This window comes from Alexandromys fortis, unplaced genomic scaffold, assembly GCF_014885135.2.
Source record: "Alexandromys fortis isolate MF-2015 unplaced genomic scaffold, M_Fortis_MF-2015_v1.1 scaffold_14, whole genome shotgun sequence".
NCBI classification, from domain to species: Eukaryota; Metazoa; Chordata; class Mammalia; order Rodentia; family Cricetidae; genus Alexandromys; species Alexandromys fortis.
In genome coordinates, this window is record NW_026067910.1 from 1,260,368 (window position 1) to 1,288,031 (window position 27,664).

At 46.1% G+C, this 27,664-nt stretch overlaps 1 protein-coding gene across 5 annotated transcripts in view; it reads right to left on the bottom strand.

The window, feature by feature from the left end:
* Positions 1-27,664, bottom strand: part of Fyn (FYN proto-oncogene, Src family tyrosine kinase) — a 211,453-nt gene that overhangs the window by 85,059 nt on the left and 98,730 nt on the right. For all 5 annotated transcript variants that reach the window (XM_050138048.1, XM_050138050.1, XM_050138045.1 and 2 more), the window contains one exon: positions 26,672-26,741. The gene's annotated coding sequence lies outside the window, so the exon portion shown is untranslated. The remainder of the gene's footprint in view (positions 1-26,671; positions 26,742-27,664) is intronic.

Here is a 27,664-nt window from a genome sequence, read left to right on the forward strand (position 1 = left end):
TCAATCCTGTCTCTTCACCCACTCTCCCATAACCAACATCCTCGCTGTCTCCTCATCCATCATACATCCATCGGATACAGCCTGTCTACTCCTGGTGAGCCAAAAAGATGACTCAGCAGTCACCCTGCCCCAGAGCATACAAATAACTACACACAAAACACAGTCACTGGGAGCGGTGAGAAGTTCAGTGCAGCCAGAGATGTCTCCCGGTGAAGAGACGAGGCCAGGCGGCATTGGGGAGGAACACTGGTTTATTGCTAAGGAATAAGAGTTCTATATTTAGAAGTAGGTGGGGACGCACCTGGCCATAAGCGGCAGGGGACTTGGGAGCCAGGGAGGAGTGAAGAGTCCACTAGGTGGCGTAGAGTCTGAAGAGCAAGGCCATGGCTGCTCTGAGCAGAGGATCACCAGGGTAAGGAAAAGGACCTGGGCTGGAGATCCACGGCCCCCTGCAGAGTGGGCCAGCAGGGACCGCACTGGGACGGGGACTAGAAAGAGCTCCGGGGGTGGGGTGGGGGTTCAAGTCAGCCTTGGTTTAGGAAGAGAGGGCGAGGGCAGAATGCAAAGGCAGACTGGCAGTGGGGTGGGGTGGGATGGGATATGGATGGGGTACCTGGTGGATTTCTAATATTCCAGTTGATACGCTCTGATATCTGATAGTTTATTGCTAGCAAGGGAAACTAAAAAATGTGTAAAGATAAGTTTGTGTGAAATCTAGTCATATTTCTGTACTCTAAATCTCAGTAATAATTGGTTTTATAAGGAAAGAAAAGTCTTAGGGAAAAAGTCTCAAGGCAGGACACACCAATGAAAAGTCCTGCTTGAGGAATCTTGTTGTAGTGTGTCAGCATTTCGTCTTATCCCTTGTGCAGGGGCATCCTGTCCCTGTTTCTGTTGTGTCAGGAGTGCCTGGACAGCCTGGGGTAATGGTCACGACTGGGATGTGACGAGAGGAAACATGGAGGATTGAACAAGAAGTAACCAAGCACAGGATGGGGGGCGGGCGTGTGGTTTGGCTGCAGCAAGTGTGAGAAAGACATTGGGGGTTTCAGCTGAAAGTAATTTCAATCTGAGTCAATTGTGTAACGCAGCTGCTTAACAGTGTGCTTTAACGTGGTGGTTAGTGAAACACAGTATGAACTCCAGCGTCACTTACATGGGGTTCCAGAAACCATGGCACAAGTGGGTGCTTCTGATATGAACAAGCTGGGTCAAGTTACTTAATAAACCAGCCACACTTGACCAAGCAGAGGTTTTGCTGGTCAATATTCTGCCCACCTGAAGCCTGCACTGAGCTAGTGAGGCTAAGAGGAAGGACAAACTAGAAGCCACATGTGCCCATTCTTAGCAAGTCTAACTCTTAGTCTTTAAACTGCAAAGGTAATGCAACTTTAGGCATCATGAGACTGACCTGACCCAGGAACCATAAACTGCCCTTCTGCTGCTCCTCAGACACACTGCTAAGTCATATGAAGACACTGGACTTGTTCTGTTTGTCTGAAGAGACTCTCCAGTCACCCCAGGAGCTCTAGACCCCAATCTGGGTTTGTGCTCTTGACAGCTGGAGAGGAGCATAAGGGTGGGGCGGTGTGACCTTTGACCTACAGACCACTTGTAAGCCAGCAGGGTCTGTTCCATGCAGAGCTGGTCTCTGAAACTCGTTCTCAGTGCGTAAACTGCAGAACTGCTACTTCCAAACCTAACACTTACCTCACGTTGGCAAGTGAAGGCCATCTCTGTCCCCTCAGTGAGAAACACAGAGAGCCAGCCAGCACGATTTCTAAATGCAGTCAGTTATGTCTGAAAACAGGAAGCTTGCCGCTGTGTGCTTTCTCCTCCCTCGAACTGGATGTTGCTTATCTTCAGCTCGGACCCATGAACCTGTTGTCCATGCTGAAGAACGACAGGCAAGAACCACAGCAGCTTCTACTCCCACTTGTTACCTGAGCCTGAATGTCCTTCCCTAAGTCCTACAATGCAAGAGGCCGCTTTAAGGCTCAGAACAGAGTATTTTCCTGAGAGCTGGTCTTAGTAATCTATCCAACAAAACATTCCTTACTACATATAGAAGTATGCATACATACATAGACACATGACCTGCCTCTATAGGCGCATGATGCATGAAAAATTTAGTTGTCTCTTAAGCCTTGACTATAAAGAAAATAGAACTTGCCAACAAAAGAGCAGTCATGTTGAAGAGAGTTGAGAGTGTGTTAGTAAAAACTAGCAAAAAAAGCTGAAATGTGTTCAGCTTAGCAGCGACACCCGAAGCTGCTGTTAAGCAAGTAACCCCAAAACGGATGGATGATATTCAGAAGAGTACCCCTCCTCCATCAGAGAAGGACCAAACCAAGGACTTCACATACACTCACCCTACTCCTGAGCCGCCTACTGTTTCACTAGCCCCTTTTTCTCTTTTCAGATTTCCAGACAGGCTCTACCTTGCCCAAGCCTTGAACTCTTTCTCTTTAGTCTTGGAAGGCAATGAACTCGCGATCTTCCTGCACTGGCCAGCATAGCAGCCAGGGTCACAGTCCTGAACCACCAGGCCTCGCTCACAACTATTTTCTTACAACGAGATGTCACTAAGGAGGTCGAGCGCACCTAGATCGTTCTGGTGGAGTTGTGATGGACGGATGGAGGGTTAGAAGACCAGTACTGTTTGAACTGGGTAATCCCAAGGGTTCCTTCAGGCAAAAGCCCTAGGATCTTATGATACGGTTTTTCTTCTCTAAAATAACCCATGGTACTGAAGATAACTAAGCAATATGAAAATAATGCTCTGACTAGGGTTTGTGAGAGACTGGATTCCTAGTTGCTTAGAAGCCAAAGCAAGAAATCCATGTTCTGAGGAGAACAGGCAACCGGTATACCCACATGAAAAGCTATCATGAGAAATACACAGACAGAATGACAATACTGCAAGAGATTTATCGACAACTCCTTTAGAAACTGGCAGAATAATAAGGGCAGAAAAGATGAGCGTGCACCGAGTTACGCTAAGGTGTATATATTTAGAAGTCAGTCCCCTCAGCCCCACTACAGAACACATTTTGTGGGAATCATATTAACATTCTTGGACTACAATTTTGTTTTATTTAGAAATCCTTAACAAAATGACTATCAAATGTCACTGATTTGGGGATTTTAAAATGACACTGTTAAGAACTCATGAGTCAAAGAAGCAAGAGTTATAGAAACCATTATGTAACTGTGATGGAGTACCCACATTATACTGTGTCAGAGGCCTCTGAAGTAGGACTTAGAAGAAAACAATCAAAAGAGGAAAAGGTAGCGGAAAAGGAAGTGGAAAAGGACAGAAATCAGTAAATTTATAAGCAAAGAGAGCTGAGAATAAAAAGTTTTACTTGAAAAAAAATTAACAAAACATGCTAACTCACCAAAATGAATCAAGAAAGCCAAAAAAAGGCACGTATTCGTAACAAGAATGAAAGAAAATACTCAGCAGAGATGGAAAACAAGAGCATACTCTGAATACTGCAGGCCATAAAGTCTGGAACTTCATTAAAATGAAGAATTTCATAGAAAAATTCAAATATTACTTAAATAAGGAAAGAAACCTGGGCAGGGTGTAACTGTTGAAGACTGGTTCAGTAGCTACAAATGTATTCATTTCCTATCAAAGAAAACCCACCCAACACTAGGCTCGGGGAGGTTTAGAGGAGAAAGAAAGAAATAAGAAAACCATTATTTTTCAAAGAAAACCAGAAACAAAGCAACACAGTAACTCGCCTGCTGTGGAGCCATCTTTTGGTACACTGTAAATGTCTATTACTCTCATTGGTTGATAAAGCCAATAGCTGGGTTGTGTGGGGGGGTTGAGCCATCAGGAGATTCTGAGAGAAACAAGATGAACACACTGTGTTGGAAAAGGTGCTGCCAAGCAGAGAGTGTAGATAAGAAATACGGATTAATTTAAGTTGTAAGAGCTAGTTAGTAATAAGCCTAAGCTGTCAGCTGAACATTTATAATTATCAATAAGTTTAATTATTGTTTTTAAAATTATTATTTTGACTTAATAAAAATTAATAATTACCAATTAATTATTAATAAGTCTCTGTGTGGCTATTTGGGGAGCTGGCTGGTGGGACAGGGCTGGAGGGGCAGAGCTGACTGATGAAAAACTCCACCTACACCCACCCTCCTTAATTTTCACAAATGTAAAACTCCTACATAAAATCTGCTAAACTTAACCCAAGGGTACATAAAATATATCACCACTAAATTGGTTTGTAACAATAATGCCATTTTTATTTTATTGTGGGTCTTTATCCTCTACCATGTTGGGGCAGGGTCTCTATGTTGTTCCTTGCTAAAGCTTTAGTCTCCGTGTCCCATTTCCTGCACAAACACTGCAAGTTAGATGGGTGCTCCCACTCACACCTGGTTTTATGCATTTTGGGGATTCCTCATATTCGTGTGCAAGCATTTTACCCACTAAGTCATCCCTAGCCCCAGCAATGTAACTGTTTTTTATTGTGCTGGATAGCACTCAGGGCTTCAAACCTACTCAGAAAGAACTTCATCCTGAGTTACACACAAACAACAGTTGAATTTTAGAGAACTGATAATAACCACCTGCTTTATCAGATTAAAAGAGAAAACCCTGTGATTTTAATCAATAGATGCTAAAAAGCATTCAAGAATAATTTTAGCTCTTTGCAATTTTTGAAAATGTAAAATCTGAGTAAAGTACAATCAAGGGGAATTTTCATACAGACATACAAATTATATATATATATATATATATATTTTTTTTTTTTTTGAGACAGTGTCTCACCATTTGTCTGGAACTTGCTATGTAAACCAGGCTAGCTTCCAACTTTCTGGAGAGCTGCCTCTCTCTGCCTCCACACTGCTAGGATTAAAGCTATGGATTACCACACTCAGCTTTTATATTTTTAAAATGTGTGTGTGTGTGTGTGTGTGTGTGTTGTTTGTGTGAGGTGATATACACACGAATGTAGTTACCTGCAAAGGCAAAGGTCAGAGGTGAAGATCCCTCTGGAGTCAGTTATACATGGTTGAGTTGCCTAAAGAGGGTGCTGAGAACTGAACTCAGGTCCTCTGAACTGCTGAGCCGTTTCTCCAGCCCCTAAAGGGTCCTTTCTTAACCCAAACAAAGCATCATATTCAAGACTGGAGCATCAGCAAAGCAACCTTCCTTCATCATCAGTAGACAACCTGTACTGTCCATGGTTCTTAAAACCGCCCTGCATTAACCTCCCTGTTGGGTGTGAAGTCAGGAGAAATAAAAGACTAAGAAGGAATAGCTAACACCATTTAGACAGTGCGACTGGTTACACAGAAAACTTAGAGAACACAATGAAGTTTGGGAACCGAGAAGAGAAGCACCATTAAACAGTATTGCTTCAGTAGGAAACACTGTGCACAGCACTGCCTGAGAAGTCATTTAAGAGGAGAACACTGGCTTCTTTCTCTTGACCTGCATCTCCCCCTCTTCGCCAAGCACCTTACCCAGATAAGCACAGGATGACAAAAACAAGGAACCAAATTATACTGCAAAAGTATGACAGAGGGACCACAATCTCAAAGAAGCCTTTCAGGATTCCAATCTATTCTAAGGTCCCATGCAAAAATCCAAATTCTACTTAGTACTAGAGTCACACACATACCATACACATACCACACACACACATGTCATACACACAAAAAGACAATGGGAAGAAAGGAAAACAAGGCTGATGATACCCTTCTTCTGCATGACTTACAAGAAATGTCAACAGGAACTGAGCCTCCAAAACGCCACCCACATTGGGAAGGAGACAGGTGTCATAAAGGGAGACATGGATAAAGAGGAAGGTAGAGAGCCAAGGTTAAGAATAATTTCCTTCATCTTCTTGAAAATACAGTTAAGGGAAACTCTGAAAGAAGCTGTTGAAGCTTCACTCAAGTGAAGAACGGCTTGATCCAGGGTCTGGACTCCTCGTCCACATGCTGGTGTAAGTGTTGGCGTGGGAGTGTGTGTGGGAACACACTGCCAACCATCTCAGGAAAGCGAACTTTAACATGCACACTCTTCTCCCAAGGGGTTCGTTCACTGTGATTTTTGATTAAAGTGAATACAAATTAAGTACAAAATACAAATGAATACAAATAATACCAATTTTCCATAGTCCTTTGGATCTGAGTCAGCTATTCATTTAGTAGTAAACAAGGTTATTTGAAAATCCTACATGATGACATCACCTTACAATATGCTAATAGTCTAACTGGCTGGAAAGGACCCAAATAAACAAAACTTGAGAGACTTCCTATCTGAATGACTGATTACTGACTATTGACCGACTAACTGGAACATTCTTATGATGTAATAATACATAGCACAATGTATTGTGAAATAAATTTCCTGACAGAAAAACATTCATGATACATTGTAAAGTTTTTTTAAAAGTAGGATATAAAACACCTGGTATAATTCAAAATCATTTTCAAATATCTAGATTTATAGCAGAAAAGGATAATGATAAAAATCCTAACAACATGTTATTATCTTTGTACGGTAGAACTTGTGACTTCCATTGTTTTCCTGTATTTCTAAGTTCTTCACAATGGAGTGTGCACTATTCACACAGGTTATTACCCCACAATCATGAGAATACCTCCATTTAGCAAGGACTTTCGAGGCTTCTGAAATAGTGATTAATTCCCTTGGTGATGGTCCCACCCAATAAAAACCTGATGGCAGCTATGCTGGACCCAGGTCTATCAGTAGTCCCCAGGTGACACCCAGAGATGGTCAGTCTAAGAAAGTACCGATTGCCTTGCTTACTCTCACCATTCAGCATGACTGTCGGCACAGATGGCCAAGGCTAGCCCAGGATGTGTGGCAGCTGCTTATGCAGAGTGCTGGACTGAACAACTGTGTGCATGTCCTTGTCATACTGCTTCCTGCTTAACAGCATTCCCTGGCTTGAAGAGTTGTTGTTGTTATTATTTTTTTTTTTAAGATTTATTTATTTATTTTGTTTACAGTGTTCTGTCTGCATGTATGCCTGCAGGCCAGAAGAGGGCACCAGATTTCATTAGAGATGGTTGTGAGCCACCATGTGGTTGCTGGGAATTGAACTCAGGACCTCTGGAAGAACAATCAGTGCTCTTAACCTCTGAGCCATCTCTCCAGCCCTGAAGTGTTGTTTTAAAGCGGTCACACCAGCCCCTAGATCTCCCCTAGTGATCTTCCACAGCTCCTAACAAACCTCTCCCCACAGCTGTGCACCTATGGGTCCCGCAGGAGTTCTGTCCTCCAGGAAGCCTCCTTCTCAGCTTCCCAAGCCCGCAGAGGTCATCCCATCTCAGTCTCCCGGCTGATTCCCAGCAACTGGTCATCTGTGGGCAGGTCTGCAATACAGCCGTTTTCTCCAGTGTACCGGTTCTCAGATTCAGAAGATGGATGGCCAAGGTGCCGTGATTTTGCCAGGTGTTTTTTCATCTTTATGCACAACCTTTCCCACCTAGTCTATCTCCATCTGCCTCCTTTTTCTGTTGATCTCACTTTTTTTGTTTGTTTTTATTTTTCAAGACAGGACTTCTTGGTGTAACCCTGGCTATCCTAGAACTAGCTCTGTAGACCAGGCTAGCCTCGAATTCACAGAGAACCACCTGCCTCTCTCTGCCTCCTGAGTGCTGGGATTGACAGTGTGCACGATCACTACCCAGCTGTTTAATCTCACTTTTAAAATCAGAAAATATCATTTTCCTGTTCCCAACCCACTCTCTTCCTGAAGATCTTCAGCTCTCATTTAGCTATGTAGGATGGTAAATTCTGAACACAGACATCCCAGATGGGGCCTCACACCCTAGTCCCACTCCAAGGTCCTGCATACTGCAACCTCTATGGCCAGTCCTGTTATGGACCATGGAACACTGTTGCTACATGTTGTTGTTTTTCAGGACCCTAGCAGGCAATGTCATACACTTGTCTAGTTGCCTGCCTTTTCTCTTTAACACCTAGTTACTTAGTATCTTCCACATGCCAGGCCGTTTCCCCAAACCTCACAGCTTTAATGCCCTGTTTCCCCAACTCCACGGGGCTCTCCCCATGGCAAAGGATGTCTGGTGCAGTTATCTGCTGCCAGGAAATCTAGCAGTGTGCTCCAAGTATATCTGAGAAATATTTAACTGGGGGGGGGGGAGAGAACAAGGCAGAGGCTGCAGGTTTCTCTCCCTGTCTCCTGTGTGGTCTGACCAGAGATGGTGGAAAAGCCTTGGGTGGGTGGGGTATGATGACTCCCATCCTGAGTGGAGCCTTCATTTTTTTTTTCTGAGCCTGTGTCCACACCAAATGACAGAGTGATGTAGATAAAAAACATTGTTTCAGTTGTAGAACACTTTAAATATGAAGGTTACCATATTCACTGTTGTGCACTACCCAGCCCTCCCCATGAAAAGTCCAGTCAAACTGGAAGTAAGCAAACCACTCCGCTTTTTGCAAGCTCCTGCTACCAGCAGCCAAAAAAAAAAAAAAAAAAAAAAAAAACCTGACAGCCCAACAATACTCAAATGGAAAATAAAAACCGAGCAAGAGTCACACACCCAGAGTGAGCAAACCCACACTGCCTGGAGGAACCCTCTAATTGCCCCCACACTTCTCCGGCACCCTTCCAGCTGCTTACATTTAAAGAAACCCAACTCCTGGGCTCCTGGCAGCTGTGGAGGAACCAGGACTTATGTTCTCAGTGTCTGGACAACTGTGGCAGGCAGGGCCAACGAGCACAGACATCCACAAGCAAGGCTCCACTGAAGATCCAGCAGCAAGCTTAATGTATGTCATGCAAAGCTGAGCAAATGAGCTCTCAGGGCAGCGCAACTACAAGAAACAATAAAAATCATTGCGGGGAGAAAGGCAGCTGGAGCCTGTGTGGGCAGGAGCGTTGCAGAGGCCACTCATCCCGAGCAGCCTGCCAGCCTCCCCCCGACAGGCTGCCTGAGGAGCCCAGGCTGCAATTAACCTTCTAGTGGGGAAATGACCGGAAACACAGGCACCCACGCTCTTCAGCACGGTGGAACTAAGTAAGCCTTTCTTGGCAAGAATTCCAAGCGCCACTCTCAATGCTTAGAAATGCCAACCTCCGATTTCAGGCTGGCTCTGATCCTGTCCTCCTATTCTCTGGACAGGAATCTCACCAACTCAGTTTCTCATCCCTCCCAGCCTTCACCCTTTTTGTGATCCCATCACTCTCACGCTCAGGTCATTCTTAGGGATGTAGCTACAAGGAAGGTTGGTTTCCTTCCTTCCTTCCTTCCTTCCTTCCTTCCTTCCTTCCTTCCTTCCTTCCTTCCTTCCTTCCTTTCTTTCCTTCATTTTTGTTTTTTCCAGACAGGGTTTCTCTGTAACTTTGGAGCCTGTCCTGGAACTTGTTCTGTAGACCAGGCTGGCCTTGTCCTCACAGAGATCTGCCTGCCTCTGCCTCCCAGTGCTGGGATTAAAGGTGTGCGCAGCCACCACCCAGTGGAAGGTATTTTTTAATTGATATTTATTGAGCTCTACATTTTTCTCTGCTTCCCACCCTGCCTCTCCCCATCCCATTTCAATCCTCCCCCAAAGTCCCCATGCTCCCAATTTACTCAGGAGATCTTGTCTTTTTCTACTTTCTACTTCTCATGTAGATTAGATCTATGTATGTCTCTCTTAGTGTCCTTGTTGTCTAAATTCTCTGGGATTGTGGTTTGTAGGCTGGCTTTCTTTGCTGTATGTTTAAAAACCACCTATGAGTGAGTACATGTGATAGCTGTCTTTCTGTGTCTGGATTACCTCAATGTTTTCTAGCTCCATCCATTTTCCTGCAAAATTCAAGCTGTCGTTATTTTTTCTGCTGTATAGTACTCCATTGTGTAAATGTACCACATTTTTCTTATTCACTCTTCAATCAAGGGGCATTTAGGTTGTTTCCAGGTTCTGGCTATGACAAACAAAGCTGCTATGAACATAGTTGAGCACAGATAATCAACACCCTTCACAATAGCCACAAATAGCATAAAATATCTCGGAGTAACTCTAACCAAACAAGTGGAAAACTTGTATGATAAAAACTTTAAATCTTTGAAGAAAGAAATTGAAGAAGACACCAGAAAGTGGAAAGATCTCCCATGCTCTTGGGTAGGCAGAATTAATATAGTAAAAATGGCAATCTTAACGAAAGCAATCTACAGATTCAACGCAATGCCCAGCAAAATTCTTCAAAGACCTAGAAAGAATGATATTTTTAAAAGGAAAAAACAAAACGAAAAAAGAACCAGATCACAACAACACACACAGAATCTCGAAGAACAGGCCCTTTTCACACGATGAAACTGTGGCACAAGAAGAGATGTGTTGTGCCACCAGCTGCTGGTGGCAGGGCTGGGACCTTAGGGGCAGAGCCCTTCCCCCCTCAGCTCTACCACATGCCACCCCTGTCAGAAGAAGTGGCACGTCTATGAACCAGAGACCAAGGAAGCTGTAGTCACGTACCTTCTACAAGTTCAGAATAAACCATTTTTCTATGAGTGAGCCCCAAAGAACCTGGGCAAATTGTCCAAATCCCAAAGGCAGTGAGGATGGTGTTGGGACTCTTGGCCCAGACCAATGACAAAGCTTGCTCATCATGCTTCTGAATGAAGCAGAAGGCTGCTTCTCTTTTACCTGGCGCTTTTGGCATCATGGAAGAACAATCTCAACGTATGAATGCCAAAGTCACTTTCCCAGAGTCTACTGGAATTTGGAGGGTGGAGCTGGTACTCGGTAAGAAGGGTGGTCCTTAAAAACGTCTTGGTTTCCTGGTAGGATCATCATTTTGGAATTTGTAGGAACCATGGGGGGTTCTGAAGAGGTGGCGTCCTAAGGTGGCTCCCGTCTCCCTAGCAGACTGAAGCAGAGGCACAGAGCCCTCCTTGAGCTAGAACACACCAGTTTCTGGGGACAAAAAGAGCTCTCTGCGGGGCAACACCAGGGACTCATGGGTTTCCTCTCCCTTCACCATGAAAACTCCCTCATGTATCCTGACTGAGTATGTCCGACCCCAACCACCATTGCCTATGAATAATGATGTGGCAGTGACTGGTTAGGCCAGCTCATTATCAAAGCAGGACTGAAGCACACCAGAGCAGATGCCTGGGTTTTTTCCTTCCTTCCTTCCTTCCTTCCTTCCTTCCTTCCTTCCTTCCTTCCTTCCTTCCTTCCTTCCTTCCTTCCTCTCTTTCTTTCCTCTCTTTCTTGTGTTGTACAAAAAACAAAAACAAACAAAGGTGGTTATGCCCTTGCACACGGGAACAGTTTCAGGACATGTTTTATGTACACAGTGTTCTTTTGGACAAATGATGAAAAGACATCACCATGGACTCTTACGTAAGGAGCCTAAACTGGAGAAAAGAATCGTCTTCCCTACGCTTGGTTTGGAGTTCCCAAGAACAGCTCAGTGAGAGCTGACCGGGCAGCAGGCCCACAGCCCAGTAGCCTTCAGGGAGACGTCTACTTCCGCATCAAGCTCCTCATCCTCCCGTCTCCGGGTAATCTCTCTCCCTGTGAGATGTGTAAGCGAGTCTCCTATTCTCACACAGCAGAAAGCGACAGAAGCTCTAGAAACAGCTTTTGTCTCAGCCGCTTCTTGCCAGTTAAGAGAAACTTGATTCTGCTGATACCCCCTGCCTGCGTCAACACTCTAGTGTGAGAATTTTCACTCTGAAAGTTTCAAGTTTTACTCGGAGCATTCATGGGTACCATTTAGCCATTGCCATTAATATAAAATGTGTTTGCTTTATGATTTAGCTGCCCATCTGGCTATACTACAGAGCTTTCAACTGTTCATTTTTTTTTCTAAAAAAGGTTTCACTCTTAGGGGTGTAGATGCATGCTTGGGCCTTTATTAGCCGGGAGCCTTGGGCAGGTAAGTAGCTTCTTAGAGCTTCAGTTTCTACACATAAAATGTGGGCAGCAATATCTCTGGGTGCTGCGAAGGGGTCAACACAGTATGGGAAATACATGCCCTACTCCGACTCAGTACACGGTAGTACACAGCCAACTTTAGTTCTCAAACTATGCATTCTTTCTTAGCTATAGAACAAAATTGAAGCAGTTGAAAAGTAACAGCATCAATCCAGAGATAAGGTGAATGAAGCACACAGTTGGAGCAGGCGAATCCATGGAGGGCTCTTGGGTTGCTCTGTTTACTTCTGGAAATTTAAAAGTTTCTGTGGTAAAATGTTTTAAAAAACAAACTGGTCACTGATTTTTTTCAAGTAAAGATAAAAATTGTGACGATTACTTCCTGTGTCTGAGGAAGTGATAGGTGGCGGCGCTGCGGTTAATTCAGGGCTAGGAGGCTACATCGTCTCCCCTGGCTGGGTGCTGTAGGGGGCGTGCACATCTGCACACATCGGGCGGTCTTCTGTAAAGGCTCCCCAGGTGATATGGATGCTTCAGGGTGAGAACCTCTGCCCTGGCAGAAAGTGCAGAAACCACACTTTCCAGCATATTAATTGTGAGAATCAACACTCTGCATAATGCAAAGCTGGTGCCTTCTGCTCCTCTGCCGATGACACAGAGTGAGGAGCCTCCCTCTGTTAAGTCTGGGTGGACTAAGAACCCAGTGTGACTGCATCCTCTCTGTCAATTGAGGAGCTGCTTTAGCGGCTTTCAGACTCAGTGACCCGGTGAACGGGACAGTGTTACACAGAAGCAAGAAAGGTGTCGCGTCCTTCACGACACAACTGCCACCCCATTTTCTAGTCCCCCAGCTCGTTCCTTCTCTTCCACTGCCTTCACTGGTAGCTGAAGAAGGCAGAGGCGTGTGAGGGGAGCTAGGGAAGTGACAGCATGAGGGAGCCCTCTCCCGGGAGCAGAAGTAGTCTAAATTATGTCCCCTTAGAATTCCTGTACCAAAGCCCTATCTCTCAATGTGACTGCATTTGGAGACAGGGACTTTAAAAGAGGTATGTATGTTAAATAAGGTCACAGGGGTAAGTCCTTCGGAGGGGGAGGAAGACAGGAATGTAGCTCTGACTGGCAGAGTGCTTACCCATGATACACAAAGAAACTGGTTGGATTTCCCAACATCATAAAAACCTGTTATGTCAGTTCACATCTGTACCCTAGCGGGAGGTGGAGGCAGAAAAGTCACAAATTCAAGGTCACCCTGCACTACAAACTGAGTTTGAGGCTAGCCAGGTTTTTGGTGTTTTTTTTTTTTGGGGGGGGGTGTCCTTTTTTTTATTTTACTTTACTTTCTAAAACAAAACAAAAAAACTAAATAAATAAAATAGGAGGAAGAATCCTGGCTTAGATACAACACTAAGTCGTAGGAAGATTGCTGCAAACTCAAGGCCAGCCTGGACTACACAGTGAGACAAACAAAGAACTTAAGAACACATATAGAACGGGACATGTGAAGGCTTAGGGAGGCCGTTGTCTTCTACAGGCCCAGGAGACAGGACTCAAAAGAAACCTTACGTGTTGGCATTTGACCTCTGACTTCTAACATCCAGAATGTGAGAAATCTATTTCTCTTGCTTAAACTCCCCTTGGTCCTCAGTCTCAGGCATTTTGTTATAACTCCCTGACCTGACTGATATCAGAGGTCTCTTCGATGGAAACAAACATCCAAAAGTGGCCTTTATTTGTTTCTCTGGTTTGTGCCAAAGGTTCTAGAATATATTAGACTCATTCCTTCAGGTACTGTATAATGAAAAAGAAACAGTGTGGGCCACAGAAGTAAATTTTCCAGCCTGGGGGACCAGAAAGAAGGTGTCATTTAAAATAAGCCTTGGGTAGCGTTGAGTGTGGTGGGCACTGGGAACGAAACCTGGGTCTTCTGTGAGAGCAGACAGTGATCTTCACTGCTGGGCCATTCTCCCGGGTTGCCTGAAAGGCTGGTGAGAGGAGGAAGGGAGCTCTCGCAGCCTGGTGAGGGCACCAAGGAGGGCCCAGAGTTGGTCTGGTTTTGCTGTTGGACTGGGTATGAAGTTTAACAGCTGAAGGGGATGGAGAGGTCGCCTGGTTGGAAATCACAGAAGGCCCTGAATAGTGCTTGGGCCTTTCTCGGCCAGGGAGCAGGGCCAAGGGTGTCTTACAAGGTTTGAAGAAGAGAATGCTGAGACTGTTACTGGCTGGTGAGGGCAAATGAAGAGATATGGCATGGGTTTACACGTTTCTTCCTCTTCTTTAATCTGCAAGATGGCTACCATCTTGGATATGGGAAAATATACAAGGAAAGATTCAGAGAAGCGATGTGCCTGGCCCAAGATTCCACAGATGGTCAGATGGAACTCTATTTCAAACACAAGCCCAGAACCAAAGAGATGCCCTGCCCATTGTTCTGCTTAAAGCCCCAAATCGGGCTGGAGAGATGGCTCAGAGGTTGAGAGCACTGCTGCTCTCCCAGGGATCCGCAGTTCAAGTCCCAACAACCACACAGGGGCCCACAACCATCTATAAGAGGACCCCATGCACTCATCTCGCATGAAGGCATACATGCAGATACAGCACTCATATACATAAAACACATAAATAAGTCTTTTGCTGGCCAGTGTGGGCACACGCCTTTAATCCCAGCACTTGGGGGGTAGACACAGGCTAATCTCTGGGAGTTTGAGGCTAGCCTGGTCTACAGAGTGTGTTCCAAGACAGCCAGGTTAACACAGACAAACCATTTCAAAAACTGAAACAAACAAACAAACAACGTCCCAAGCCAGCTCCTGGTTGCCACCCTCCCCTTCATGAGAATAAAGATCTGCAATTCACATTGCTTTTAGAGTTGAGAAATAGGAAAACCAACCACAAGGGCCTCCAGTACAGAGGCATCCGAGGAAAGCAGCCTTCCCAACAAAGCAGTTGTGTTCTTCATGTCTGTCAGGAGCCGTTTCCCCCCTAAGGATCATTACAGGAACCATCACCCTAGGGAGTCTGCAGAGAACCCCACACCCATAATTATGTTCTATTGAGAAAACCTGCCCCACACCCAATAAAGCTGTTGATAGAGAGCTATCTGTTAGAGGAACGCACCTCACATTCCAGCTATCCAGGGAACTAGGTGTGGCAACTTGTGACTCTTGGCCTACCTGACCGAGCTACGTGACCCGGGACCACGCGGCTGGCGAGATCCCGTGCCCTGCCCCCCATTCCTTACCATATATAAACTGTAACCCGTCCCTAATAAACGGAGGCTTTGACAAATCTGCTTGGCCTCCTTCTTCTGTCTTAGCTCATTCCCTTCCAGGTAGCGCCCCTCCGTGACCCTGGAATAACTGATTGCAGGGTGGGTTACAAACCCCTAGACTGAGTAACCCTGGACCCGAACGCAATCGACACATGTCCTTCGCTGCTTCAGCACAGTGAAAAGGTCAGGGTGAAATTTCCCCTGTGTACCCTGTAGGATCAAAGCACCAGCAATGGGACCTTGAAAAGGCAGCTACAGAAATGTAGAGAAGAGAGGGAGCAGGAAGGGAGGGGTACTGTCCCACACGGTATTTTCAGGGCAGCATCAGCCGGCACTCTCAAACACGCCGTACTTCTCCAATTCTGGCTTAGTTCATTTTCTGTGGTGGTAACAGAGTACCCGAGCCTGGGCCACTTGTAAGAGAAGGGAGGCTGATTTTAGCGTTACAGATCTGCTTGGCGTCTGTGCAGAGCTGGTTGTGGGAGGCAAGTTGGTACCTGTAGAGTGGCCGCGTGGTGAGAGAGGGAGCAAGAGAGAGCTGAGGAGCAGAACTCGGCTACAGCAGCCCTCTCTGAAAAATGAATCCATTCCCAAGAGAGCAGTACCAATCCATCTAAACAGAATCAGCCCTTACACACCCTGCCTCTCCGCATGATTACATGGGAGACCAAATTTCAACAGATTTTGTGAGGAAAACCTTATCTATACCATGAGTATCCAGCATCCGCTTTTTGCTCGTTGCTCTTCTAAAACCTTAAGATATAGTGAAACTGAAAAGGTGACATGTTCTTCACCTTCTGATGTGCTCAAGCCTTCACTGCTGGGTGCTAGGGTTTCTTGGTGAATTCTTCCGGAGCTACCAACCACCCTCTCCCTTCCGGTGAGAGGATACAAGAGGGAGTGTGTACAGGTGTGTGTAGGTGTGTGCGTGTGCACGTGTGTGTTTGTGGGTCTCCTGCTCCCACTTTGTTCTGTAAGTACATTCATATCACAACTTTCATACACACACACACACATGGTAATTACAGGTTGTTATTCTTATCCATTAAATAAATTCCTTTGTATTACGTACCAAGTCTGACTGCCCCTCTGATCTGTCAGGGCAGTGAAGGATTGTTCCAAGCATGCACTCTATCTGCAGACTTTAGAGTGTATGAGAGTCAAATTATTCTCCATGATGGCTGGTGTTAGAAGCTTGAAAAATGCTGAAGTTCTATATGTACACAGATTGCAGGGTAAGTTTGTCAAGGTATAGGCTCCCTAGTCTCCCTAAGTCAAAAGATACAATTGAGTTGGAGTGGGTGATTGTTACACTCTTACTTGGTCCCCATTTCCAGGACACCAACTGGGCACTGAGACAATCTATCTCCACAAGAGAGGCTGAGAAAGGTTCCAGGTCAAGGACCACTTAAGTAAATGCTGTCTGTCCTGAGCCTTTGCTATTTCCTTTCCCCTGCTCATCCAGGGCCTCCTCTCTCAGCTATTAGCATAACACACAAAACTAAACCATTTTTACTCAGGACCACCTTTGAAAACTAAACCTAGAGACAAAGACACTTCTCTAGAGGCAGCGATAATCTCTGGCTTCTTAGTAGCAAGAAGCCACTAAAAGACACCGTGAGAGGAACACGAGCTGTTCACCCAAGGAAATACAGATGACTTCAACGCAGGTGTGAGAAAGGAGTGTTGTGTGTTGGGGTGTCTAAGTAAGCACTCTTTAGGGAAGGGGTAAGGAGAAAGGCCTTTCACACTGTTCTGATCCCAAACCACCTTATACCTAGGGCAATTTAAACGGCAGGTTTCGGACAATCAGGGAATATAAAGGACACACCAAGTCACAATCTCAACATACAACACTGAGGGAATCAGCAAAACTCATGGAGCTCCCAGAAGAGGGGCTGGCCTGGGTGCCACCCTCCCTTCAGCTGCTGCATGACCAGAGGGAAGGCATCCTTGCTTTCTCCCCCGTATCACTGAGAGCAGTGGGAGATGTGGGTCCGGGCTCCAGTTAAGAACAAGAGAAAATTTTTTTCCTGATCGGAAGTTCAATTTTTATAAATCAGAGCTTGTATGTGGGTGCTCATTGTACAGACCCCAGGCTTCCTGTCCCATTTTCTTGCCAGCTTCCTCCCCACCCTGCGATTATGGTCTTAAGAGTTCGTGCAACGGGGTCAACAGACAAAGACTTGACACCTGGAAGAAACAGAACCTGACCCCTGACCTTTTCCAATGCTCATGGTACTGATGGACTGGGGGAATAGCTGACCAGTCAAAACAAAACATAAAGTAGGGAGACGGCTTAAGTAAAGTGCTTGCTATGTATGCAGAAGGACCTGAGTTAAGATCTTCAACAAAGCCAGGTGTGGTGGCACCATCTGAAACCCTAGTGCTGGTGCAGGACAATCACTGGGGCTCAGCAGCCATCTAGCCTATGTTTGAGACTCTGTCTCAAAAAGTGAAGTCAAAGTAACAGAAAACGACATCGCCGCCAACCTGTGGCCTCCACATTTACTTGTATGAGAAAGTGTACCCACATACGTGCCTGCAACTCATGCTTGCACGCGACACTACCATAAACAACAAAGGGGAGAGATAAAGCTGGGTGTGGTGGAGGCATCTATAACCCTAGCTACACCTGAAGACCGGGGTGAGACTGCAGGTTCAAGGACCACGAGACAAGTTTGAGACTGGCCTGGGCAACTTGCTGAGTCCCTGCATGGCTCAAAGAGCAGGTAAAAGGCCTGGAGATAAAGCCCCGGGTTAGAGTCCTGCATTACATTTACACGTCTATAGATTCAATCCCCTAATACCATCCCCCCATTTAAGAATACCCACATGCTCTAAAATATCACGGACTAACAAACAGTTAAAGAATCTATCAGTTAGGGAAGGTCTTTAACAAAGAATGCATTGTACCATCAATGTGGACTTGGAAAAAAAATGCCACCCAGTAACTTCTAAGAAAAAGAGAAACATGGAAACCACCAAGGAGAAAGTAGGACTCTGCTCCAGCACGCACCAGCTTTTCCGGGCAGTGGTCTCCGTGGCTGCCAGGGTGGAGGCAAACCGCTGAACTGGCAGTTACGGTCGCCCCAAGCACCTCCCTATAATTAGAGTGCCAGGAGAAAGGCGCAAGGAGGAGAGAAATATGTGACCTCAGACTCGGGGACGGGGGAGGCAAGAGCACTGATTAGGTTTCTCTGGGGAGATTCAAGAGAAAGAACGAGCTGCTGTGACCTTGAACCACTACACTGCCCAGGGACCAGGGACGAAAGCAGCTCCCTCAAAGTGAGGCTCACTGGAAGAGTAAGATGCACTGAGTTTCAGAGATGCAGCCTAAACATTACATGGCAGACATTAACATTTTGTATATTGGGTTTACATGGCAAACAATAACGCTTTGGAGATAGATAGATAGATAGATAGATAGATAGATAGATAGATAGACAGACAGACAGATGAGTTAAGTAAAATATAAAAACCACGCTCACTGTTTTTTTTTTTTTCAAATCTGGTGTTGAGAAAAATGATCCACAGTTTTGTGTTGGATTCCTATTGGATGGAGCTGGTTCAGACCACAGCTTCTTCACTTGTGAGTCAGAGCTCATGGTGGGGCCCGGCTGCTGGAAGGCTCGGGTGGTCTACAGAGACGGAGAGCCATGAGATCGATGACCTGTCAAGTCACAGGTTCTCGCTACTGGCTGGCAGACAATTTCTGCTTTAGGAAGCATGAGAAACAATGCCAAGAGATTCAAGATGATCAAGTCTAATTGGCAGGGTGCTGTCCCTCTGTGCCTAGAGGGTGGTTAGTCTGTTACATGGTGGAAGGACAAAGTCCCTGCACAATGAGGCAACATGACAAGAGGCTCTGTGTCTGCACAGTTGCCACCATCCACAACAGAGTGATCCTAGAACAACGGGGATGAGCCCCGCCAGTTCTTAAGCAGGAACATCCTGGACGCGGTTCCTGTTCTGTTTGCCTTACCCCTCCGTGGGCACAAGCTTACACGTTTCCCCTTGCTGTGTGCTCACTGATACACACGGAAAGAACAAGAAAGCACAAATGGGTGAAAGCAAGACTTGGGGAAGTCTGAGAAGGAAAAATCCTCTAGATATTCAGAGGAAAGTACTATTTAAAGGTGACCTAAGAAATAGCTACTTGTGAGCTTTTAATCTACTAATTCAGAAATTTCAGACTCTGATGTAAGGAAATCCAATGCCTTAGCGAGGTGGTTCTCTACCCTTTAACATAGTTCTCCATGTAGTGGTGACCCCCAACCTTAGAATTATTTTCATTGCTACTCCATAACTGTAATTTTGCTACTGTTATGAACTGGAATGTAAATATCTGTGTTTTCCGATGGTCTTGGGCATCCCCTGTGAAAGGGTCATTTGACTTCGAAACCCAACTTTCCCTTCTTCCCAAATCTAACAACCTGTAAGTCAAAACAGCATTCCATTTTCACTCCATTATAACAGTTTCTTACATGGAGAAGAGAACGTTAAACACAAACACACAAACAAGAAAGAATAACTTGCATTTGTGAACAGCCATAGGCAGCAGCGGTGCTGGCTGTAAACGGGCTCAGCTCCTCAGTGGTCTACACTGAAGTCAGGGCGGGTAACAGGCAGATCCGGCAGTGTCGGGCCTGCTCGCCTCGGCTCTAACAGCACCTGTTCCTTTCAGAAGTGGGGGAATTGCATTTCTCCAGCAGTTTAGGGACCTTCCCAGACATGCAGGGTCTACAGCCTGAGGCAGGAACTGCAGAATGGGAAGCACAGCCAGAGGGGATTCTGGACAAGAAGGTGCTGAAAGACCCTGGTTAAGCATGGCAGACAGAGGTGGATCCATCTGAGCTCCACCTTATGGCACGCGTGACCTAGTGCAAGTTACTTCAGCCCTCTGAAGTGTGTGCAAGGAGAAAGTGAAAGAAGCCGTGGGCTGTGAGAGATTTAGCTCTGCGGAAGTCACTCCTTCCTATCCCTAAGGCAAGAAAGAAAACTGTAGGACAATCTGTTACTACAACAAGATCTAGCAGACTACCACAGAAATCAAACATATGAAGATGTATATTATACGGCGCAGAGAATTCAGAACAAGTAAGAGGTAAAAATATCTGGCAGCCTTCCAAAACAACGACAGATCCGGGCAAAGACTATCCAGACGCTCACACCACCAGACAACTGAACATTAGGACAGGATTCACAATGTACCCAGGTGTCACACACAGGTGACTCGCCAACTCAAAGTGCACCCTCTTCTAGCTGGGTCTGGTTACCACCTTAGCCAACACCAAATAGCACCAAGGATGGTAAACAAACCAACATCACTTGCCCTGTGATGTGATGTCATGTTAGACTTAAGACATCACTTATGACAGATTCTTCCTTTTTAATAGCAACCCTCCAGAACTGATGTGTTTTAGAAAGAGAAGAACAGATTAAATGATATCATGAAGAAATAGCCAAGACCAGAGCACGGGTGTGTGGGAGGCAGAGGCAGGCAGAGCTCTGAGCCTGAGGCTACGTTATCTGACTAGTGAGCTCTAGGCTGCCCAGCGCTACTCACGGAATGGATTCATCTCATGAAATAAGAGTTCTGGGTAGACAGGGAAATCCAAAGACAGACTGGGATTGGAGAACACTAACGGATGTTATCGACAGAACCGTGACAGAAGAAGGCTGTCGTTCTTAGGTTAGACATGGTACAACACTTGAAACTGCAGTGTCATGACAGTCTCTGTTTCTAGGTGGTTCAGAAAACAAATAAGATGGGTGCGATTTTCATGTATGATTGGAAGAGAATAAAGCGGACATAGTATATATGGAACAAGCGGGAATTTTAACAAATGACTTAGAGGCGTTTGTTTCTTCATTGGCTCTACCTGGCTGGTAGGTTGGACACCTTTTAAAAATAACAAGTAGGGTGCTAGAGAGATGGCACCGAAGTTGGGAGCACGCACTGCTCTTTCCACAGGACCTGAGTTTTATTCCCAGTACCCACACCAGGTGGCTCACAACCACCTGTAATTCCAGTTCCAGGGGGATCCTACACCTCTGTCTTCTGTACATCTGCACTCACGTACACATAACCCTACACAGACACAGAAACATACACATATCTAAACATAATAGAAACAAAATGAAAAATAAAAAGTTGGGGGAGAAAGGCAGGAAAAACCAAACAACCACTAACTACTGCCTCCAAAGATGGAGGGAGGGAGGAAAAACCAAACAACCACTAACTACTGCCTCCAAAGATGGAAGGAGGAGGGAGGGAGGAGATAGTATCAGCACCTCCTTCTGTGAAAAGCTGTCCACACTGACATTCAAGCTAGCTTCCCTTTCAGGGTTTTCATTCAGTATTTCTTTTATCACTTCAATGAATTTTGCATGTGCTGATTCAAGTCAACATACCAGTGTATCAGCTTCTTGGCTAGCCGGCACCAAAACCAAACTCTCAACAAAGCTCTGTCGGCAGGCTGTGCTAATCCACAGGGCAGGATGAGACCTCAGACCAAATCCCAACTCAAGACACTGGCACCTATGTTTATCAGGATGGTTTCTTAAATTTACTTTTTAAATAGTGTGCATGTATGCGCAGGTGTACATGTACATTTCTGTCCACGGAACCTGGGACTACAGGTGGTTGTGAGCTGACCAAGACGGGTGTTAATAACAGAACCCGGGACCTCAGGAAGAGCCAAGAAACACATGCAACCACTGAGCCATCTCTCCAACCCTTTCAGGATGGTTCAAACTGGTGAGATTAGATAAAGTCTGTGGGTAGAGCATTACTGGACTCTTGTCTTTCCCCCTAACAGAAGGGTCCCATTCTTTTGTGCTGGGCAATTATGGAGGAAGAGCAGTATGGAGCACTGGCTAGCCATGCCAGGAAGGTGTCCGTCAATCTGTGCCCATGCACAGCATGCTGTGCTCAGCTTTGGTGCACAGAGCAGCAATGCACAGCCTATAGAATAGCCTGTCTGAACTCCATGCCTAGAGTTCCCAATGAAGCAGGAATGAGTACCTCGAGGCCTTCAACCAAGAGGGCTACCTGGATCCCAACAGTGAGTGTGCCTGGCTTCACTGTGTGCTTGCGGTCCAGCACAGAGCTGTGCTCCTCAGCAGGGTGCTACAGATGCTGTCCCAGGTTCTGCAGGCCAGCTGGCATCCCCTCCCCAGACAGGCAAATTTGGGAGCCTCCGAGTTTATCGGGTGATATGACTCCATCACCTGAGAACTAGTTTGGGAGGATCAAATGCATTGCAGCTCTTTATAAACTTAAAGAGCTACCCGAATGGCACCCGGATACACGGTCTCACTGGCAAAGCTGATGTGGGGCTGGGTCCCCAGCAGCCCGATTTCAGTCTTTTCAATCTAGTCGAACACTAGCGAAGGCAACAGTTTCAGACTCTGAAAACACTTCCCCTAAGTGAGCAATTTGGGCTTCTATGTGTTGCTACAGATTCAAGCCACACTACGGCGTGACTTTTAGAGTGAGGGCAGATGGCAAAGCCATGGGCTATTGTAGATGAGCAGGGAAGCGTGCTGGAAGCAGCTTCACGGAATCTGGTCCAGGTTGTTGCCAAAACTACCCTGGAGTGAAAATGACACCTGTCTTGGTAAACAAGTGAGAAAGGGACAGTGGATGACCTCAGCAGCCAGGACCACAAGACGATGCAGAAGACGCCTCTCTGCCTCCTAGACTCGGGCTGGTGTCCAAAGTGACTACTCTGGACAACTCTAGCTTCTAGCACAACACTCTCAAAAGGGGATCTTAGAGGCTGGGCCAGACTACAACATACAGAGCCTCTTGGGCTAGGAGCAAAGGCTGAGAGGGGGCGGGAGTCTTGATTTAGGGCTATAAATGGACAGTTTTGCCACACTTACCCCGTATAAAACACAGGGTTTATTGTCTCTTTCACCTGTTTGCCTCCGAGACCTCTATATGCTCCTCCAAGTTCCACTCATTTTAAAGACAAGGATCGACAACACAAAGTCCCTAGACCTCTGGGTCTGGCCATCTGAAATGAGGCTATCAGACTTCCCTTGCCTGGCTTTCCAGAACACATTTCCACTGCAATCGTATGAGAGGAAAAGATAAAGAGGATCAGGAAGCCAAGAGAGCATCCCACCGGAGCTTTAGGGAGGAACGTAGTCACGTGCTCAACACTTGTCACACCCTTTCTGGGAAGATGGTATTGGTCTGGAAGTGAGGTTGGTGTAACCTAAAATACACCACACAAAAAGCACAGTTACCTCCCAAAATAGGCCCCATAATCAAGCCAAGCCATCTCGAGAGAATTGTTCTGTGTCGCAGCTTGACATATGTTGCTTTAATCTCCCAGCTTCAGCAAATGCAGCCATATTGGGCTGCGAACGTGCGCAGCCAGTCACATCTAAGCCAGACTGTGGTGTCACCAGCAAACGGGTGCAAATAAACAGCCCTGCGAACCAAAATACTTGATCTCAATCATCTGTGATGAGATCCCTCTCCTCCCCACGCACATTCCCATCACACCAGAATCACTACCCACGATTCGGAAGGAGGGACCGCTCAGACTGCAACGCTATCTGTCTCATCTGCAGACAAACACATCTGAGGAAGCCGGGCTGAGGTGAAGCGGAGACGAAGGCCCCTTCTGTAGAGATGCCGAGAGCACGCTGAGAGACCCACTCTCCTTCTGTGGGCCACGGTTCAGTACGACCTGTCTGAACTCATTAGGTCCACTTCTGCTCGGAGTCGGGAGGTAGCCTGACTCCTAACGAAGTCAGGTAGCTTCATGAAGAAGGTAGCTTCTTGGCAGCCTCTCAGGCCTCTGTATTTTGAGCCCCTTTTCAGATGGTTGTTATGATTAGATGTCAAAGTATCTTAAAATATAAACCCTCCACACAGTAATGGGCACTTCAGTCATTCTACCGGTTCTATCTCCATACCACTGACTTCTGGGGTCACTTTTTGGGTTTGTACACATGTGCTGGTGTCCTATACACTGCAGGGCATTCAGCAACAACCGTCCTATCACCAGCTACCCTCTAGGAGGGCAAGGTGACCCCAGACGAGAACCTCTGTGCTCTGTGCACTTACCTCTCACTCGGACATGGCCCAGAGGTGAGAGAATCTTGGCTTTAGGGATCTTAAAACTTCTTGACTCATGATGAAGAATCGAAATCTGAGAAATACTAGCACCTCTGAAGATTCATACACCGCACTGCTGTCTCAGCTATTAGTGCCAGGACACAGAAGACGACATCTTTGCTACTCTGAGCTCTTGGACTGCTCTCCTCTCAACAGCTCTGTTCTGAGACTACTCAACAGAAAGCCCTTCCCCCAGACCATCAGTAGGTGCTCAGTTAGAGAGTAAAGGATGAGAAGGGAGTTTAGGGTTGAGTGTCTACTGACATCATCTCCAGAGGCAAGGCATTCCCAGTCAGATCCTGACAGGCAGAGAGAAAACGGTAAAGCTTCCAGGATAGGGTGGGGTGTGGACAGGACATTAGAGGACACGGATGTAAAGGGGAGATGGTCAGGTTAGTCCCAGAGAAAGGGGGGCAGAGGAAGAGCATATGGACTTGGTGGACCAGGGTGAGGGACAGTGAGGTGACCGACCTAGACACTAAGAGCAGCAGGGAGCTCAATGAATATTTAAATGCTCATCACATCCTTTGGTGTGTCAGGTACTGTGGTGGCAGGAAGGGACTTAACCAAGTCCCTGTCCCACAAACAGTCTGATGTCAGGAGCAGGCTGTTTTCCTTTCCACTCTCCCTCATCCCATCCTTTTCAGCAAGCTAACTGTCCTCTGTATAAGAGCTCATTCTTTCTGTTCTTTATTCACACACAACAAAATTCTCTCTCTCTCTCTCTCTCTCTCTCTCTCTCTCTCTCTCTCTCTCTCTACTGTGCAGTTCTGTGGGCTTTCACAAAAGCCTACAGTTGCATAAATACCACCACAATTAAGATATGGAACAGTAATGATCACTCTTCTCAAACAATTTCCTTGTGTTCCTAATTGCTTATTATTTTATGTTTCATTAAGACAAAAATGGGTTCAGTACAATGATTTAATGCATGCATACAGTGTCTAATGACCAAATGGAATGAGCATTCCCAGTTCCTCAAATGTAAACACTTCTCTATGCTTGGAACACTTATGTTCTTTTCCTAGTTGTTTTGAAGTATATCCTATATTGTAATAATCAGTCCTTCTGTAGCGTGCTGGAGAAACCAGGCCTACTCCCTTCTGTCTCATGTCATACGTATCAGCAAGCTGCCTTGCCACACGCTAGTTTCTTATCCCCGAGAGGACCTGTATCCCCTGGTTAGAGATTTTGTTGAAGAGACTCTGTGGCTTTTTAGAGATTATCATAGAGACCTCCTGAGGTCATGTTCATGTCCTTGATTCATAAAACAGACATATGTGACCTTAACATCAGCACTCCTCTGCAGCTGACATGGCTGATTCTCCCCCAAAACCAAATTCTTGGGTCTCTATGAAACTACATAACTATTGGGGTGGAGTAAAATAAAAAAAGGAGGTTTGGAAACAAAAGCCTATACAAACCAAGAGTACCATTGCCCTCACTGCCATCACTTCTGACTAAAGTGAATGAAAACAGTATCATCCTTTAACCAAAAGCTCCAACAATGTCACCTCACTCGGTTGCAAGGTGGCAGGAAGGGAAGCCAAGTTAGCTGTGCTTGTCTGAGAATAGATAGCTTCCTGGGGTTCCGGAAGGAGGCCCAGGTCACAGGGGTCCCCCAGCTCACTATGAAGCAAACGATGGAGAAGTGGCTGTGGTGCCCCGTGAAATCACACATGTGCATAATCAACCCATCCTGCAAGTCTTTCTGCTGAAGACACACACCTTGCGAGTGACTTAGCTTCAGTGGCAATGTGGTCCCCGAACAAGGGGCTCTGTCATGCAGCATGGCTGCTGTAGAGCACCTACTAAGCCCAGCACTTCTCAGCTCACGTATTTCCACAGCAGTCCCGTGGAGGAGGGGATACTAACAGCCTTGGCTGGCAGAAGAATCCCAGAGGCTATAAAACAACCAGTAGGCGCAGAGTGCCGCCACCAACAGGGAGGTCAAGCTACTGCTCCAGCCTGGGGCGAGCTCCCAGGAAGCTGTGCGGCTCACTTCCTCCCATTTCCCATTCCTCTCTCATTACAACATGCAGGCCATTGCAAACCCTCTGCTTCTGGACTTGATTGCTCCTATTACATGGCTGGCTTAGAACATAAACAATTGCCAAGGGTGTCCTGGGTTGTGCATCTGAACTTTCCCAAATCTAGACTTAGTTGATTTTTAGAAAATCCTGTATCACTTAATAACATTAGCTTTAACAAGAAAAACTCAGTGCCACATTTAATTAAAAACTTTCATTTGAAGTTCTGTGCAGATCCGAAAGGTATGCGGAGAAGAGCAGTGGCTTCCCCTCATTGACACCATTTTATAACTAGATGCATAAGAAATAAACATGACAACACTTACCCAAATTTCCACCAACTATCGCAAACTTTATATACACCACATGTCTTCTAAACCACGGGTAGGACCGGCTCTGAAAAGACAATGCAAATGAACACCTTAGTCACAATCCACTTTAAGCTGCCCCGTGTGCATTCTCTGCCTCCTCACCCGGGCCCCCCCTCACCGGGCGGGGCACCCATTCCTGTAGCAGCACACTCCCTACCAGCTGCCCCTTTGCCGTGCACAGGAAAATGAAACCAATTTACAGATTATCTCAGCACACACTAGTAAGAAAAAAAAAATCTGTGAACAACTGAATCAATGAGAAACTGCACTTACAAATACAGGAATTTCCCATCCTTTACGACAACCAAAGGTAAGAGAACACTGGGGAAATACCTAAGATTAAACTCTACCGTTTTCCCCTAGAGCCAATTCCTTGCCTTCTTCTGGGAGGTCCCAGGCTACCTTTCTCTCTTCAGTGGATCTTATCTGGCTAGCTGTAAAACGGGAATTATGGTGACCAACCTCACAGTGTCACATTCGGGACGCAGAGAGGCTTAGGACAGCAGCAGACACATAGTAAGTGCCCAGTGAATGGAAGCCTGGCCCACATACATGCTCCTGTTGCCCCAGCCTGAGACCTAACGTGGCTTCTCACCTCTGCTGCACACCAGGCCCCAGCCCTGCTGCTGAGCCCACACCGAGGCTGGGACTCACTTTTCTTCCTTCTCTCTGGACACTCTATCCAGTCTGCATCATGCTGGATTGCAGAAAACCCATGCCCAGTCTCCCCCACCCCACAGCCCCCTACGCCAACTCTGCCTGCAAAGCGCTTCTCCAAACACTTTTCCTCAGAAAACCCGCCTCCCATCCCTATCACCCGCATTTATCCAGGAGCTTACATACTTGTCCCTGCTTTATTCCCACATGCTTTCAACCTGTAGGGAAGCAGCCTGCTGCTGCTGGTCCTATACCAGGCCTGTGCCTCTCCTGGTCCCTTTTGTTCCACCC